This window comes from Mirounga angustirostris, unplaced genomic scaffold (genome assembly GCF_029215605.1).
Source record: "Mirounga angustirostris isolate CCGP_5_RB_7025 unplaced genomic scaffold, mMirAng1.0.hap1 SCAF_12, whole genome shotgun sequence".
Lineage (NCBI taxonomy): Eukaryota > Metazoa > Chordata > Mammalia > Carnivora > Phocidae > Mirounga > Mirounga angustirostris.
Window position 1 is genome coordinate 99,462,534 of NW_026991720.1, and position 19,470 is coordinate 99,482,003.

The window sequence follows — 19,470 nt, forward strand, 5'->3', positions numbered from 1 at the left end:
TCCTCCTTGGGAAGTCACCTCCAAGTTCAAGGTGGCAAAGGGGACTGAGTATCCAACTGCCTCTGGAGGACACAGAAAATGCTCTTGTTTTAAGCTCATATGCACAAATAATTTTCAGAATCCCTAAGGTAATGGTGGTGATGATGGTGGCGGTGTGTTTTTGGGCATGCATTTAAGTGCATTAAATGAAAGAATGGCAAGGAAACAAATGATAATTGGCTGTCTAAAAGTCATCAAAATAAATCAAATTAAGAATATACAATGTAAAAAACATAATGGAAATCATGACTCTCAGAGTGTTCCTATAAATTACTTTGAGGGCAGAAGCAAGAGAATGCATAGCTTCAGAGTTCAGATCAAATTGGCTGGTCAAAAGTTAGATTTTCTTTAAAGACCCATTTTTGCTTAAAAAAAAAACCCAAATTTGCATTCTCTTTTATATTATATCTATTTATCACTAAAATATTTTAATGACTTTACATTAATGGATGTTCTAGGAAGAGTACCACATTAATCATATGGCTGTGGATACCTCCAGGAACTCTACTGCCCATCCATCCTTAGAGCTAAGTGTTGCTTTAGGTTTGAGGTTTGGGCTGAATTTAGATGTATAAGCTATACCATGCATAAACCTAGCCGTCTTCCTTCAACTTAAGTTACCGATCACTAAGAAATGGCAAAGTACTTGAACTTTCAGTGACTCTTATTATCAAGTTCTGTGTTACTAATAAATTGCTTCTATAACATTATAGCATATGGATGTACTATCAAAAATTCTAAATGATAATTGGTTTAACACAATGCATTTAATGTGAATTTTTACAAAGCCCCATGTTTACATCTATTATTAATCAATCGTTGTATAAAATATTATGTAGAGGTGGAGTTCACATAGATTAATTGAATTTTTATGATCTCTGATATTGAGATATCAAATACCTCTAACCTATAGTAAAATACAAGAAAGTAAGTCAGAGCATGAGTGTCACTGGGATGTAAATGATCCTCCTATGTCGGCTAAGGGCATTTTCTAAATCATAGGAGAAAGATTCCTAAATTTTTCTTTATATAAAAAAAATGTGGGCTGGACCAGGGAGAGGAACATACAGGAATCATTTCTCCCTCTAGGGCCAAGATGAATTAACTCATACATTGAAAATCAGCAACTTACTCAGAAAACTTTGAAAACATGCATCTTGCTGAGCTCTGAGGCCATTCCACCCCACGGCTGTTCTGGATCTCCCTCAGAAGGTTCGTTGGGACTTTCTCCTCTTGTAGGCGTGAAGCACCATCTGCTTGGGAAACCACTGTGCTGTGTGACGTCCTTCCCTTCTTCCAATGACATGTAATTCTTAGTGCCAAATGCTTGTTCTCCTCTATCTCCCCAGCTCATGTTCTACTTTTTTGTTCTTCTCTTTTCTCTTAATTCACATGCTTCATCAAGAAGTACTAATGGTTTTTACTTCACATTGTCTGCTTCATCTGGCACTTACTATTGCGAGATAGCCCCTTAATTCCTGACTCCAGCTCTGTATTTCTTTTTAATAAACACTATTCTTGATTACCAATGGCACAAAACATAAGTGTCTCAGGCATGCCTCTTCAAATTGATAGTCTTTAAATATTTGTTTAACATATCCAGAGAAGTGACAGACCACAGGATTGAAACCCGAAGAGAACTCTGCCATCCCAGAAGCAGCTACCCATCCCCCAATCCTGGTGTTACCATTCCAGCTCTGGCCTCAAGCTTGCATATACTTAGAAGACAAAGCTCTGGGACTAAATGCATTTTCCTGTGCACTTGGAATACAATTGGAATATGTGTTCTCATCAACCCTGCTTATAGAAATTCATTATGAGTTTTCTTCAAAATTTCTTTACTGAGGGTCATTATAATTTTAACATTAAATAAAACATGTCTAGGATTTTGTTCAACCACTGATTTCCATTTTAGGGAAATAGTGTGTCTTTTTACAAAACACTTCCCATTCTGTTGGGTGGTTCTGGAGAAACATTGTACTAATCCATCCTTCCTTCCTTCCTTCCTTCCTTCCTTCCTTCCTTCCTTCCTTCCTCCCTTCCTCCCTCCCTCCCTCCCTCCCTCCCTCCCTCCTTCTCTTTCTTTCTTTCTTTCTTTCTTTCTTTCTTTCTTTCTTTCTTTCTTTCTTTCTTTCTTTCTTTCTTTCTTTCTTTCTTTCTTCTTTCTCTTTCTTTCTTCTTTCTTCTCCCTTCCTTCCTCCCTTTCTCCCTTCCTCCCTCCCTTCCTTCCTCCTTTCCTTCCTTCCTTCCTTCCTTCCTTCCTTCCTCCTTCCCTCCCTCCCTCCCTTCCTCCCTTCCATTCTTTCTTTTCCTTTCTCTCTACCATAGTGCTGTGAAGCAGTTGCAGTGTAATGGTGAGAATGTGGAAGCAAGCCTGCCTTTAGCATGGCCATAATAATGGGGTTAGTACTTGTTATATGCTTATGAGGGGCCTACTCTCTTAGCCACCTTTCCAAAATAACTTGCTTAATGCTTCTAACTATCCTATGTTTTCTACTTTTCCCATTTCATAGAGAAGGAGAAATTAGGTATAAAATGCTAAATATAATTTGCCCAGCATCACAAAGATAGTAAAGTAAGGACCAGATTCAAATCCACAATGTGGCCTATGGGTGCATAGGTAAAACCAGTTACCGTGGTTTGGTTTAATTTTTAGAAAAAAATCTCTTTATTTTACACTCTATAGTCAGATGCTCTTCCCTAGAGAGGCACCGTATCCCATGCTTATCACTAAAATATCACTCTTTGATTTTTTTATATCCCTATATAGTTCTTGGGTCTTGGTTCAGCTATTGTTTTTAGCAGCAAGTCATATATTCCAGGTTTTGTGCTACCTGCCACTTTATTTCCGTCTGTCAAATATAGCTGTTGTTTATCTTAGTGATTTATCAAAATTTCTTATCAATTCATTTTTTAAAGCTATCAAACTCTTCCAAATCCACTCTCCTTAAAACTGGGGAAGATCCACTTTGTCAAAATAGTTATAGAAGTTGAAGGCAGAAAGGGCTGCTACATCTTTCTTTATGTTCTGGGGTTCTTTTCAAAGTGCCAATTTCATTTGTACCTATAAACTTTAAAGATACTTAGTTCACCCAAACTTTCTGGCTGACACAAAACGGAATTCTCAGTACCTGAATTGCAATCATGGAAGATAACAGGCTCACACTGTGTGCCTTGTACCGTGATTGATTTTCAGATGCTCTTCAGCAAACCACTTGCAGCTTAATTGGGAAAAAAAAAAAAATCATTCCTCCAGGCTGTGTAAGGTGCAAACTTAGAGCAAAGTAGATTTTTTCTTGATTAGAAAGCATCCAAGTGCATTAGAGAATAGGTATGAACAGAGACAAGGGCTAAACATCAGGGGCCTAAGCCCACTAGGATAGCTGGGATCCTATTTTTCTGCAGCATAGTTGTTTCAAGAGTTAGGGATTTACAACCAGCAAAATGTCAATAAAATATTTGAGGACTAATATGAGATTTTATTTTGTAGTAAGAACGCTTAAATACATACACGCGGACATTCCTACCTAGTCCACCAATCATCATACCACACACACACAGATATTACCACTTATAATTTAGCCTTATGTAAATTTCACTAAAATGTTCCAATTTTTCTAATTTCCCCATGAATACAAGGCGATGTCTCTGTAGAATAGGAGTGGTCAAAGGAAGAATTATTTTGTAGGCTGTAAGGATTCAGCTGGAATTCCAAAATCTGCTGAGAAAAGCAATTCAATACTTGGATATTGTATTTTGAACATATCAGACATCCAGCTACTTGGATATCTATTCACTCAACAAATATTTGTTAAATTTCTATTACTTGTCAAATTTCTGTATCTAAGCCAAGATATGACAGCTTTATAAATGAGCAAGAAGCAAGACATTATAGACTTGTGTGTATATGAGGATAACATATATTCAATGTGTGTGTGTATATGAGGATAACATATGTTCAATGTGTGCATAGTCTATCATGAAACAAAATAAATAATCCAATCCAATAGCCACCCCTTGTCTGTGAGAAATATGTTCTAAAACCTCAGTGGATGCCCAAATCACTGATAGTACCGAACCCTATGTATACTGTTTTTTTTTTTTTTCCTATAACTATAATAAAGTTCAATTTAAATCAGGCACGGTAAGAAATTAGCAATGATAACTAATAATAAAATTTTTTTTCTTAAGATTTTATTTATTTGCGAGGGAGACAATGAGAGACAGAGAGCATGAGAGGGAGGAGGGTCAGAGGGAGAAGCAGACTCCCTGCTGAGCAGGGAGCCCGATGTGGGACTCGATCCCGGGACTCCAGGATCATGACCTGAGCCGAAGGCAGTCACTTAACCAACTGAGCCACCCAGGCGCCCCGATAACTAATAATAAAATAGGATAATTAAAACAATACACTGTAATTAAAGTTATGTGAATGTGATCTCTCTCTATCTCTCAAAATATTTTATTGTCTTCTTGTAATGATGTGAGATGATAGATGCCTACGTGATGAGATGCAGTGAGGTGGATGGTACAGACATTGTGACGTAGCATTAGGCTGCTATTCACCTTCTATTGACCTTCTGACAGTGTATCAGAAGGATCATGTACTTCCAGACCTATAGTTAGGGAGGGACTACTGTATAAAATGAAAACACAGCAACGAAATGAATTTGACAGAGGTCACATTTTTCTTTCTTTCTTTCTTTTTTTTTTAGTCAAAATCTAGTTTTATTAATAGAAAATAAACACTTATTCCAGTTTCAGTTGTTATACTTGAAGTTGCTAATAAAAAAAATAAAATAATCCCTTAAAAATCGTGTTTTGACTAAGACAAAGAAACTGTGGTTAAAAAAAAAAAAAAAGGTATTCAGCACCATTTGTTCATAGACTTTTCAGAATTTGGTCTTGGGAATTTCCTGTCTGTAAAGTACAGGGATCACTGAGCTACATGAGGAAACCTGTCTGGGACAACCAATGAAGAGTTAAATAGTCATCATAAAAGGAACCCCGGTACATTCTGCTCGGTAACCTGGACTATACAATGATGGCCTCCCCTCCAGCTCAGGAGGGACATGCTTCCAAGCACTAAGGTAGGAAGAGTCAGACTGTTACCTGCTGTTAGAATTGGCTAATAACGGTAAATTTCTGGCACAGATGCTATGGTCCTTAACTCCCTGTGATTTTAGGAAATTCTGTAAATAGTTTCGATTTGATTCAATTTATTCAGAAATTAAGCATTTTTTTTAAAGATTTTATTTATTTATTTATTTGAGAGAATGAGGGACAGAGAGCATGAGAGGGAGGAGGGTCAGAGGGAGAAGCAGACTCCCCGCCGAGCAGGGAGCCCGATGTGGGACACAATCCTGGGACTCCAGGATCATGACCTGAGCCAAAGGCAGTCGCTTAACCAACTGAGCCACCCAGGCGCCCAGAAATTAAACATGTTTAATATGGTTCACTCTACCAGAGTATCTCCTGGCTTAGTGTCCTTGTAGAAATGTAGGTAAATCATAGTCTTAAAGCATACTTAGAATTATGCATTATTCAAGCCCAAACCTATTTTAACAAAATGTCTATAATTAAAAGCAGCTGATGAAATGAAACCCAAAGTTATGACAAGGGAGACTCATCTCACTTGAAGCTGTGTTGCTTAGAGAATTTAAAAAACAAAAACAAAAACATGTGCCCTTAAAGCCATTCAAGGACAGGTAAGGAGCCACCCTCTCTTCATTCTTTACCATAGAATTCCAATCAAGGATGGGCCAAAAATTAGCATTTTTAAATATTTCAGAAAAGTCCATAGAAGTGTTAAGAAGACATTTAACAATGTCTCTCTTTCTTTATCTGTGAGTAGTAGTGCTCATGAGAATTTCCTCATTACACAAAGACAAAGGCAAATCCGTACACCCAGATGTAAGAAGAATGGGAGGTGGACTGTTAGGTCATCCTTAGCCGTAGCTTCTGTGGGCTTTTTTCTATATGCTGATCACCAGTGTGAGTCAGGTGGACTTTCATGAGAGAGTAGTTTTTGGTGGCCAGGACCAGGCATTTCTGCCTAGTAGAATACACAAGAGATAAGGGAGTAAGGGAGGTAATACAGGGAAGCTACTCTTTCCAGCTCAGAAGTAGTTGATGAAGCCCATATACGAATTCAAGAAGCCCATGGGATCCTCTAACTGTGGATTGTGGCTAACGTGGTCATCCAGAATTGACACTGTGGACTGCATGGTAGCATTTTCCCGTATAGCTCCAAACACTATGGGTAGGGATTTATGGGATCCAATGGCCCATAGATAAAAAAAATGGGAATAGTTACAGAAGCAAGAGCTCCCACCCAGAGCCTTCTGAACTTCCTCTGGTTGGTGTTCTGTAAGAGATTTTCGATAACTAAGTTCCATCATTGTTGGATATCCCTTCCCACATGTCCCACAACTCACTCTCAAATGGTCAGGTGTATGGCCCAAAGACTGGGGTGAGACCTCAGGAGAATACAAAGAAGTTCATCAATCATGTAAGGATGGATGACAGCATGCCTCCATCTTCGAGAAGCTTTGGTGAAGGAGAGGACAGTGAGTCTCAGGAAATATACCTCCATTTGACAGACGGAGACTCTATGGTAAGCTGACCAGATCAATTCTGCTTGAACCTAGAGAACAGCTCCTGAGCAACGGTATCTCCATTATCAGGTGATAAAGTTTGTTACTGTGATTCTGGAGCCCCAGATGCCACAAACGTGCCTCCACAATGCTGACCTACTCAAATATGGAATAGTGACATAGTCTTGGTTTGTCACTGAAGCCAAAGCTCAAGAAAGCAAGGGAAATCACTTAATAAAACCTCAAGGTCATACCTTCCCAAATCTTGTGCCAATCATAGCTAGATGTTGGAAAGCCATGTAAAAGCACAACTATCGCAGGACTTCCAACCACATCCACAGAGTCTTGGTAGAAGATCTATAGTCCCTTATAAATGAAAAACTTGCCTAGCAACTTCCATGAGTGATGAGTGAAGAGCAAGAGAAAGTGGGGTGGAGGGCAGGGAAGGGAGTGGCAGGGGTAGGATATGCAAATAGGCCGCCACCAGGGGCACAGCCAGTAACCCCACTTGAACCCATTACTCCCTCATTCTGATTCAGGTAACACATGGGCTACAAGACTCCATGTTTGGTGGAAGCTCACATTTCATATTTAATTAGAACCCTGTGGTTGGAATGAGACCTGGGAGAAAATAGCAAGACAGAGAAGTGAGGAGATAGGATATTATATAGCTTAGAAATGTATAACGTAGGCAGGAAATTGCAGTAGGGTCACGGAGAGACAGCTTCTCAATTAAGTCCTCTAGATCACAGGGGGGCACAAGGAGCACTGTTGTAAAGCGGTGCCCCAGAATCTTAGATGATTTAAGCAATATGATGTGATGCCAAGCTTGGGGGAGGGAGACACTTGCCTTTAGTATATGTGCATATGTCTTGTGGATATAGCATTGGATTGGGTATCAACAGATGTGAATTCTGGTTCCAGATGTCTTGTGTGTAAATCAACCCACCTCAATTTCCCTCTTTGTCAAGGTAACTGTAATCTACCTCTCAGAGACAACATATTAATAAAAATGTCTAATGAAAAAGACTGGGCAAATACAAACATGGGTATCAATTTGTATTGTGTTCAGAGTTGTGTGGCAAATGAATTTCAACATGTGTGAACGCTAATATTCTGAATGGGGGTTGTTCTGGGAGCAAAGTATTATGACAGCAATCCAGGAGCTAAACAAGCTATCATATGATTTGAAATCCATTTCTTGTATTATAGAAACAACACATAATTATAGAATTGACCAGCAGAGGTCGATGATACCATTTTCATATGCAAAAGCCATACATAATTCTTTCCACACACTTTCTGTATGTTCTGCTTTTTCATTGGTTGTAATAACTGTAGTTTCTGGGTGCCTCCATTTATTTTAATGATGTGATGAAACCTGATTATTTTCTATTCAGACTTATTTTTCACAATTTCTTTTGAACTCATCTACTTGAGATCTAACAAAGGAAGAACTAGCATTGTTGCTAGGGGCAACATAAGAAATGAATTCTATCCTGTGTGAAACAGGCTCTCCCCTTGGAAAGTCTGTCAATAATGATTTCCAGTGCAGACATCTCCAACAGGTAGATAGTGACCCATCAATAGCTTTATCACCCTGTGTTCTCAATCTCAGAGCATCTTCTGTGCCCCTTCAACCCACAAAATAGGTAATGATTGGCAAGAATTCCCCATATCTCTGTTGTCCCAACCCCTTATTGATAATTAGGTAATAATCAGCAAATCTTAGTTTGCATCAGGCATCTGTCAAGCACTTTACAAATATTAACTCTTTTAATCCACATCACAATGGCATGAAATAGGGATGATCAATATCTTTACAGAAGACAAAAGAAACAAAGAGAGTATGTCGTTTGCCTGAATTTGTACAAGTAGAGCTGGGATCTGAACCCAGGTGATCTACATGTAATGTGTTCAACCACTCTGCTAGGCTGATGCCCAATACTTGAGGTGAGGATTTGTGTGAACGAGTAATAAATTCATCCGATTATATTTTAAAATTCTTTATAAAATTCTCTGGTAACGTATGTTTCTATTTTCCATTTTTGCTTAATTTTTAACTCTTTGGTTTAATCTTACTCTTTTTTGATATGACTACATGGTGTCAAATACAGCTGGGATTGAGTTTATAGCAGAAGGTCAAGGAGATAGCTTGGGGCTTCATAGCTCTCACCTGGACACAATGTACCTCTATTTTTAGGGCAGCTTTTCAATAAATAACATACCCTAGTGCTAGATCTGTAAACTGGTGAGGGTCATTAAAGTAAAGTATCTTTTTGTGGCCAAAAGCAAATGTTAGAGGATTTACCCTGGTATTCTGGCATGGGGGAAACCCACACCCACTGTCCTTTAATTGCAATTGAGTTGATGTGCTATGATGCTGCTGAAGGCCTACATGTGTGTCTTTCCTAAGATCTCCCACTGCCATGTCCTCTGGCTTCCCTGAGACTAGGGCTCATCTGCTGGTATTAAAGGCATGAAGTAAGCTTGCTATTTGTTTATTTCAAGCCCAACTGTGATCAAAAGCCACTACCATAAGCTAAAAAGATAGCTTAGTGGAATCAACATCTGGTAGATAATACTTAAATTCCCTGCAATCCTGCTTTTACATCCTAGTAGGGTAAAATCAATCTTCCCTTTACTGGGAAAAATGCAATAAGCTATAACTTCTCAGTGTGAATTTGTTGGTTTTAAACTTTTAAAACTAAATCATATTTGTTTTACACAGAGACAATTGGTAACTTTTGAAGTGATTTGTCACATCTCCAGACAAACTGGGTATATGGTGAAAATCTGTCAATATCTTTTTATGACCGCTGGATCAAATACAAGTTTTAAGTTGAGAAACAGTATCTTAATAAACTCTTAAAGTTTGTTTATTTTTATTATGAAATGATGAAAGTATCAGAATAGAAATCTCAAAAGTAAAGCAGGATTTATTCCCTAACTTAGATATAAAAAAAGTTGGGTCTAAATTTGAAAATGGCAATAATAAAAATAATAAAATAAAATTATATTTTACGTGTATTTTTCTGTAATTATGTGACTTCGAAGGATTTATTTTTTTCCAACTGTGTGGACCCTTCCCATTCTGAAATGAGTCTGGGCAAATGAAATTTATTGCCATAGTGAGCCACCATTTCTGACGAAATTATGTCAATACCATCGTCTTGGCATAGAAAATATTTGAGACTAGTGACTTGAAAACTATCATGTACCTTCATTATATGCTATTGATATAACTTTATCCAGACTGGATAAAGATGTGAATAACTAGAAAAGTAGTACATTAGAAAGAAAATAGAGCCTTAAATAAATGTATTATTTTAATTTTCTATAAAAGTAACCTTGTACTCAGAATTTTACTAAGTCATATATAATTATAGGAATATGTAATTTAGATTTCAAATTCCAAAGACAGACCAAATCAAACATCCTTAAGATGCAAGTATTGAAATTGATATAGCATAACAAGTAATTGGTAGATAAAAATTATTTAAACCAAACTTTATTTTTATTTTGTAAACTTAAGTTATAAAATAAATTTGATTGAACTCAGACAACAATCTAGTATAAGATCTCAGTGAAGCTTTGAATGCTAACTAAGTGACTAACACAAGTACTTCTCTATGAAAATTCCAACACGGGCGCCTGGGTGGCTCAGTCATTAAGCGTCTGCCTTCGGCTCAGGTCATGATCCCAGGGTCCTGAGATCGAGCCCCGCATCGGGCTCCCTGCTCGGCGGGAAGCCTGCTTCTCCCTCTCCTGCTCCCCCTGCTTGTGTTCCTGCTCTCGCTATGTCTCTCTGTCAAAAAAATAAATAAAATCTTAAAAAAAAAAAAAATTCCAACAGTATTTCAGTAGTTTGGGATTTTACATGGAAAACAAATGGATAATTTGGGAATAATTGGATTTACTCAGTGCATGGAAGTATATACAATTTACAATTATATTAAACACTAACACAGCAGAAACCTATCATGGGACACGACCACCAACTACGACACCATGTAGTGCATATTTTGATTCTGGTATTAACGTCTGATAGAGCCACACGTTGGTGAGACATGGCCCCATGGCAAAAACCAACAACAACCAACAAGAGCAACAACAGCAAAAACCTCTGTCTTTCACTCGGTTTGGACTGCCTTAACGAAACACTATATACCATGTGACTTAGATAACGAAAACTTATTTCTCACAGTTCTGAAGGCTGGGAAGTCCAAGATCAGGGTGCCAGCATAGCCAGGTTCTGGTGAGAGTGCTCTTTCTGTTTTGCAGACAGCTTTTTGCTTGCTGTGTCCTCACATAGCAGAGAGAGAGCAAGCTTGGGCACTTCCCCTTCTTATAAGGACATCGACTTCATCATTACCTCCAAAGGCCCCATCTCAGAATACTCTCACACTGAGAATTAAAGCCTCCACATATGAATTTGAGGGTGGTGCTCAAACATTCAGTCCATTGCACATGGAGATCAAAAAGGAGGTTACAATATGCATTATAATCTAGGTATCAGATACTGAATGTTGTCAAATGCTTATTCTGTATGTATTATGATTATATAATTTTTATCCTTTATTTTGTTAATGTGTTGTATCACATTTATTCCTTTGTGTTGAACCATCCTTGAATCTGAGAGATAAATTCCACTTGACCGTGGTGTATGATTCTTTTACTATACTGTTGAATTTACTTTGTTAATATTTTGTGGAGAGTTTTATATCTATATTCATCAGAATACTGTACTGCGATTTTCTTTTCTTATAGTGTCCTTACCTTGCTTTTTTATCAGGTAACATTGGCCTCATAAAATGAGTTGGAAGTGTTCCTTCCTCTTTAATTTTTCAAAAGATTTTGGGGCACCTGGGTGGCTCAGTCATTAAGCATCTGCCTTCAGGTTAGGTCATGATCTCAGGGTCCTGCGATCAAGCCCCACATTGGGGTCCCTGCTCGGCAGGAAGCCTGCTGCTCCCTCTCCCACTCCCCCTGCTTGTGTTCCCTCTCTCCCTGTCTCTCTCTCTGTCAAATAAATAAATAAAATCTTATTTTTTGGGGGGGGGGAAGATTTTGAGAAATATTTGGTTAATTTTTCTTTATTTGTAAAAAAGATTTTACTTATTTATTTGAGAGAGAGAGAGCAAATCAGAGAGCATGAGAGGGAGGGGATTGGAGGGGAAGGGAAGAGGGAGAAGCAGACTCCCTACTGAGCAGGGAGCCCAGGGCTTGATCTCAGAACCCCAGGATCATGACCTGAGCTGAAAGCAGTTGCTTAACTGAGTGAGTCAACCAGGCACCCCTAATTTTTCTTTAAATAGTTGGTAGAATTCACCAGGGAAGCTATTAGGTCCTGGGCTTTTCTTTGTTGGGAAGTTTTCATAACTGATTCTTTTTTTTTTTTTTAAGATTTTATTTATTTATTTGACAGAGAGAGACACAGCGAGAGAGGGAACACAAGTGAGGGGAGTGGGAGAGGGAGAAGCAGGCTTCCCGCGGAGCAGGGAGCCAGATGCGGGGCTCGATCCCAGGACCCTGGGATCATGACCTGAGCTGAAGGCAGCTGTTTAACCAACTGAGCCACGCAGGTGGCCCTTTCATAACTGATTCTATCTCCTTAGTCATTATTGATCTATTCAGATTTTCTATTTTTCCTTCATGATTTAGCCTTGGGAAGTTGTATATTCTAGCAATTTATCCTTTTCTTCTAGGTTATCCAATCCATTGGCATATCAATATTCATAGTAGCCTTGTGTTCCTTCATATATCTGTGGTATCAGTTGTAATGTCTCTTCTTTCATTGCTAATTTTATTTGAGTCCTCTCTCTCTTTTTCTTGGTTAGTTTGGCTAAAGTTTTGTCAATTTTGTTTATCTTTTTAAAAACCAACTCAGTTTCATTGATATTTTATACTGTTTTCCTATTTTCTATTTTACTTATTTCTATTCTTTATTATTTCTTTCCATCTACTAACTTTGGGTTTAGTTTATTCCTCTTTTTGCTAGTTCACTCAGATAAAATGTTAGATTGCTAATTTCAGATCTTTCTTTTTTAAAATGTAGGTATTTATAGCTATAAACTTCCTTCTTAGCACTACTTTTGTTGTGTCCCATAATACTGGGAATGTTGTGTTTCCACATTTGTTTGTTTCAAGATAATTTTTTTTATTTCTTTTTTGATTCATTGTTGTTTAAGAGTGTGTTGTTTAATTTCCACATACCTGTGAGTTTTCCTCCTGTTATTGATTTCTTGTTTCACATCTCTATAGTTGAAAAAGATACTTGATATAATTTCAATTTTCTTGACTTTTTAATACTTGTCTTATATCCTAACATATGATCTATCCCAGAGAAGTGATGTGTGCTTGAGAAGAATATGTATTTTGTTGCTGTTGCATGTTCTGTTAGAAAGCAATGCCTCTTAGGTCCATTTGGTCTATGGTATTGTGCAAATTTGCTTTTTTCTTATTGATTTTCTGCCCAGATGATTTATCAAATGTTTATAGTGGAGTCTCCTACTAAAGTTTCTTACTATTATCGCCTTGCTGTTCATTTCTCCTTTCAGTTCTGTTAGTATTTGCTTTATATATTTAGATGTTCTCATGTTGGATGCATAAACATTTACAATTGTTCATCTTCTTAACTGTTTTATCATTATATAATGACCTTCCTTGTCCTTCATGACCATTTTTTATTATATTTTATTATGTTATGTTAATCACCAAACATTACACCATTAATTTTTTTTTAAGATTTTATTTATTTATTTGAGACAGAGAGAATGAGAGACAGAGAGCATGAGAGGGGGGAGGGGCAGAGGGAGAAGCAGACTCCCTGCCAAGCAGGGAGCCGATGCGGGACTCGATCCCGGAACTCCAGGATCATGACCTGAGCCGAAGACAGTCGCTTAACCAACTGAGCCACCCAGGCACCCCACACCATTAATTTTTGATGTAGTGTTCCATGATTCATTGTTTGCGTATAACACCCAATGCTCCATTCAATATGTGCCCTCTTTAATACTCATCACCAGGCTAACCCATCCTCCCACCCCCGTCCCCTCTAGAACCCTCAGTTTGTTTCTCAGAGTCCGTAGTCTCTCATGGTTCGTTCGTGACCATTTTTAACTTAAAGTCTATTTCTTTTCTGTAAGTATAGCTACTCCTACTCTTTTGGTTACAATTTGCTTGGAATACCTTTCCTACCCTTTCATTTTCAGAGTATAAAAATAATCTTCTTCTTTTTCATCTTCTTCTTCTGCTCCTCCCCCTCCTTCTCCTCCTCCTTCTTTTCCTTTCTCCTCTTCTTCATCTTTTAATCCATTTAGCCACCCTATGTCTGTTGATTGGAGAATTTAATTCATTTACATTTAAAGTAATTATTTATGGTTAAGAACTTACTATTGCAACATTGTTCATTGTTTTTTGACTGTTTCATTGCTCCTTTCTTCCTTTTCCTCTCTTTCTGTCTTCCTTTGGATTTGATCACTTTTTTGACATTATGGTTTAATTCATTTAAGTTCACTTTTTTGTGTATCTACTATACAGGCTCTTTGTTATGACTTACATAAAATACCTTATCATTATATCATCTTATTTAGGCTAGAAACAACTTAACTTTGATACCATAGCAGAACAGTATTTTTATTTCTCTCCCCTTCACATTTTAGGTTATAGATATAATTTACGTTTTTTTTATATCATGAATCCAATAATAAATGATTGTAGTTATAGTCATTTTTAATGCATGTGTTCTTCAACTTTTAAACTAGAGTTTAAAGTGATATATGTACCACCATATACTATTAGAAAATGTTATTTTGATTATGTATTTACCATTACTGGTGAGTTTTACTTCATATGTTTTACAATATTAATTAGCATCCTTTCATTTCAGAGGAAGTTCAGAAACTTCCTCTATTATTCATTATAAACTAGGTCTAGTGGTGATGAACTTTTTTTAGCTTTTGTTTTTGTTTTTGGGGGTTGTTTTTTTGAAAGTCTTTATCATTTCTCCATTTCTGAAGAACAGAGCTTTGCTCTGAGATCTACTCTGTCTGAAGTTAATATAGTTATCCCAGTTTTCTTTTATTTGTATAGCATGGTATATCATTCTTTACCCTTTACTTTTAATCTATGTGTCTTTATATTTGAACTGTTTCTTATAGACACATACAGTTGAGTCTTATTTTGGGGTTTGACCTGACACTGTCTTTTAATTGGTATATTTAGACCGTTGATATTTAAAGAAATTATTGATATAAAGTGGGTTAATATCTACTATATTTGCTTTGCTTTATGTCTATCACACTTATTCTTTGTTCCTATTTTTGTCTTCCACTCTCCTGCCATTTGTAGTTTTAATTGAACATTGTATATGATTTCATTTTCTCTGCTTCCTTAGCTTATCAAATAACATTTTCTTTTTAACTTTTTTTTTAGTAGTTGCCTTAGAGTTTGCAATACACATTTACAACTAATTCAAGCCCACTTTCAAATAGCATTATATAATTTCTTGAGTAATGCTAATACCTTATAATAGCAAAATACCATAAATCCATCCTCCCATTTATTGAATCATCCATTTCACTTATGTATAGTGTATAATCATCAAAAATATTATTGATATTATTGTTTTGAACAGTGTTATCTGGTAGATCAATTAAAATATTTATTTTACCATCATTTATTCCTTTGCTAATATTCTTCCTTTCCTTATATAGATCTAAATTTCTAACAAGTGTCATCCTCCTTCTCTTTGAAGATCTTTTAACATTTCTTGTAAAGCAGGTCTTTTGGGCAGAAAATCCTCACAATATTTGTTAATCTTAAGAAAATCTTCATTTATCCTTCACTTTTAAAAGATAACTTTTCAGAACACAGAATACTAGTTTGTTTTGTTTATCTGTTTGGTGTTTTTTAAACTTTTTTTTTTTCACTTACCATGTTATTTTTGTTTTGTTTTTTTAAATTTTTATTTATTTATTTGACAGAGAAAGACACAGCGAGGGGGAGCACAAGCAGGGGGAGTGGCAGGCAGAGGGAGAAGCAGGCTCCCTGCTGAGCAAGAAGCCCAATGCAGGGCTCAATCCTAGGACCCCGGGATCATGACCTGAGCCAAAGGCAGATGTTTAACCGACTAAGTCACCCAGGGAACCCTCACTTACCACTTTAAATATTTCATTCCACTCTCTTCTTTCATGTGAGGTTTCTGGGCAGTTGGATGTAATTCTTATATTTTCTTCTTTTAAGGGTGCAGTGCTTTCCTTTGATTCAAGATTTTGTTCTTTATCTTTGATTTTCTGTAGTTTGAATGTGATATGCCTAGGAGCAGTGGACTTTTTTGTTTTTTGTTTGATTTGTTTTGAATTTAGTTTGTTGTTCTCTGTGTTTTGTGGATCTGTGGTTTGATGTCTGACATTTATTTGGGGAGGCTTTCAGTTCTCATTGCTTTAAATACTCCTCTTCCTTTCTTTCTTCTCCTTGTGGTATTCCCATTATGCATATGTTACATACAGCTTTTATAATTGGCCCACAGTATTTGGATAGTCTGTTCCTCCCACATCTTTTTTTTTTTTTTCCAGTTTTTTTTTTCCACTTTACTTTTTAGTTGTCAAAATTTCTATGCACAGATTCACAAGTTTAGGGATTTTTTTTCTTTAGCCATCTGGTTTACTAATGAGCCCATCAAAGGTGTTCTTGACTTCTATTATAACATTTATTTTGATTCTTTCCTAGAATTTCCATCTCTCTGTTTACATTATCATCCAATTTCACATGTTGTCCACATTTCTCATAGTTCTTTTAAATCGAATGTTTGATAATTCCAACATCCCTGCCATAGCTGAATCTCATTCTGAAGCTTACCCTGTGACTTCAAATTGTATCTTTTGCTTTTTAGTGTGCATTATAATTTTTTGTGGAAAGCTGTGCATGATGTACTAGGTGAAAGGAACACTACTAAATAGACCTTTAGTGAGGTGGTGGTAAGGCACATGAAGAGAGACAGAATTCTACAGTCCTATGATGAGATCTCAGCCTCTTAGGAAGCCTATGTCCCTGGGTTGTGAACTTCACAAATACCTCTCAGTTCTGCCTCCCGCCTTATGTGAGGCAGGATGGCTTGAGGAGGTTAGGGTGACTGGAGTTGGATCTTTCCATTCCCTCAAGTTGTTAGGATCTGATAAAATCCCAATAGGTTTTGGTAATAGGCTTTGGTAAAATAATTTATCTTGAGAGCAGTCTTTTTTAGGAACAGGATGCCCTGGCATATTTCCACATAGGTACTTTTCAACTTTCCCTACCTAAAGCCCAGGAGGATTTTTCTCAGCTATTCACTGCCAAAACCTGGTAGAACTCCAGGAAATAAAACTCACAAAACTGTGGGGGACCCCCTGGAGTTTTTAACTCCCAGACTTGCCCACACTGATCCCCCAGCAATTTGTCAATCATAGTCACAGTTCAGGTTTCCCTGCCCCAGTACTGGTTTCCCTTGCAGTTCTGTTCCTGGGTTGGGTTTCTGCTCTAGTAAGTTGTGATTTCCAGTATCAGCCTGTATGTCTCCAATTTTTAGGGGTAGCTGTTTGCCTGTGACCTCAACTGACCTCTGATAGCCCTCAGAAGACTTACTGAATTTTCAGTATGTTGAGCTTTTTACTTCTTAAGATGAAATGAATAATTCCAAGCTTCTTACATGCTGACTAGAATCTGGAAGTGCTAAATATCTTTTTCTTTTAGAAATAAAACACAACTATAATATAAGAGTTCATCAAAATGTATACTTTGATCATTTTTTATAAAGAAAGCTAATGGTAATAAGGCAGGGAAGAGGTAGCGATTTTAAAATAAGCAAAATTAATTTTGTTCTATTAAAAATCACTAATAGCAAATAGCAGCAATGAGAGTAACAAACCTGTACATCATATTGTTAGTTTAACAAATGAGAAGAATAAGGGGAACTAGACCTCTGGAATGATGGAGTGAGAATGTTATTCAATCCTCTACCCCACAAAAATAAAGATGATATTGAAAAAAATTTCTGGACTCTGAAATTTAACCAAAGGGACAGAATAAACTAGAAAGCATTCATTCAAGAAGAATTACTGACTATTGGTAAGAAAAGCAAGGCCTGTGGTATTTTAATTGAGGTTGCACTCCTTTCCACCTTTGGTATGGTGGTGTGATAATCATGAAAACCGGTGGACCTGTATCAGAGACCCTTATAAAGCCCCCAATCCGAAGCCTGTATATTCTGATAATACTTCCAGCATCTTCCTGAGGAAACTCTATTCACAGGGTATTGTCACTATTTGACATAATTCAGATCTCCACCCCAAGGATAAAGCCCTTTTCCCAAGATGTTAATAAACAATGGCAATCCGCTGGGATTGTTAACATTACAGTTGTTGAAGGCTGTGAATTTTTGTGAAGCCAATAACAGCCCAGCAAAAATTTAAATAAAAAGATTCAGAAATAAGAAATAGATAATTATGTATGACTTTGAAATGTTTTAATACATTCTGCTGTTATGGACTGAATTGTTTTTCTCCAAAATTCATAGTTAAAACTGTAACTACCAATATGACTGTATTTGAAGATAAAGTCCTTTGGGAGGTGATTAAGGTTAAATTAGGTCATAGGGGTGGAGCCCTAATCCTACAGGGTTAGTGTCCTTAGAGGATAAGGAAGGGTCACCAGAGACCTCTCTACACACACAGAGGAAAGACCATGTGAAGACACAGCAAGAAGGTGGCTGTCTAGGGGCCAAGAGGAGAACTCTCTTCAGAAACTCAGTTTACCTGTAACTTGATCATGAACTTCCAGAACTGTGAGAAAATAAATGTCTGTGGTTTAAGCCACAGGTCTGTGGTCACTTACCGTGGCAGCCTGAGCTGACCGATAGTGCAGATACATAAGCATGGCTATGCATATGTCCAAGAAAGACCAGAGACTGAGACTGATAACTCACTTATGCCCGACCTTGAGGTCCTGCGTGACAGGGAATGACAGCTACGGATGACTTATGTTAGCTTTTTATCATCCTAACATTTGAAGTTGTGCCTTTAACCAACCACAAATCCCTATGCCAATGTATGTAATACTTACTGGGTCAAGGCATTTTAAGGATTCTTCTGACCCATCACTGGCTAATCATCAAACTATACTGACTGAGAGGCAGCCCTTGAGAAGGATAGGCTTTAAAAAAAGCATTCTAAAAATAAAAATGATCAGAGAACTCAGTGGCTGCACACAGCCTTGAATACAGAATCTATAAAATCGGTTCTGGAAATCTGTTAGCCAGAAAAACAGAACAAGAGAAAAAAAAAAAAGTTTTAGGAACAAACTCCATGCGAAGGGGAGAACTAATTTCAGATTTGCTATATTATCTAACATTCCTGATTTTCAACAAAAAAGTTATGAGACACTCACAACACAACAAAACAAAACAAGAAACAACCCAAAACAGAAAACCTGGGCTTATGATGGGCTTATACTGTATAAAGGTAATATACAATGTATACAATAGTTGATGGATTTATACTGTATAAAGATGTAATCTGTATGATAATAATGCCACAAAAAAGGAAGAAGAGAGAGAATGATAGGGGAGCGGTTTCTATGTACTATGTAATCACATTAGCATTAATCTGAAATAGATGGTTTTAGGTTAAAATGCATACTGTAATATTCAGAGAAGCCACTAAGAAAGTAATTCAAAATAACATATATTATTTTTAATTTAAGTGGGCACACAAGAAAATACCTGTTTAACAGAAAAGTAAGAATAGAGAAACACATAAGACATAAAACACATAGAAAGCAAATGGCAAAACCCAATCATATT

General features: G+C 37.0%; 1 pseudogene; it reads right to left on the reverse strand.

Annotated features, from left to right (window-relative positions):
- Positions 1-5,885: 5,885 nt before the first annotated feature.
- Positions 5,886-7,161, reverse strand: LOC123835741 (mesoderm-specific transcript homolog protein-like; annotated as a pseudogene).
- Positions 7,162-19,470: the final 12,309 nt, after the last annotated feature.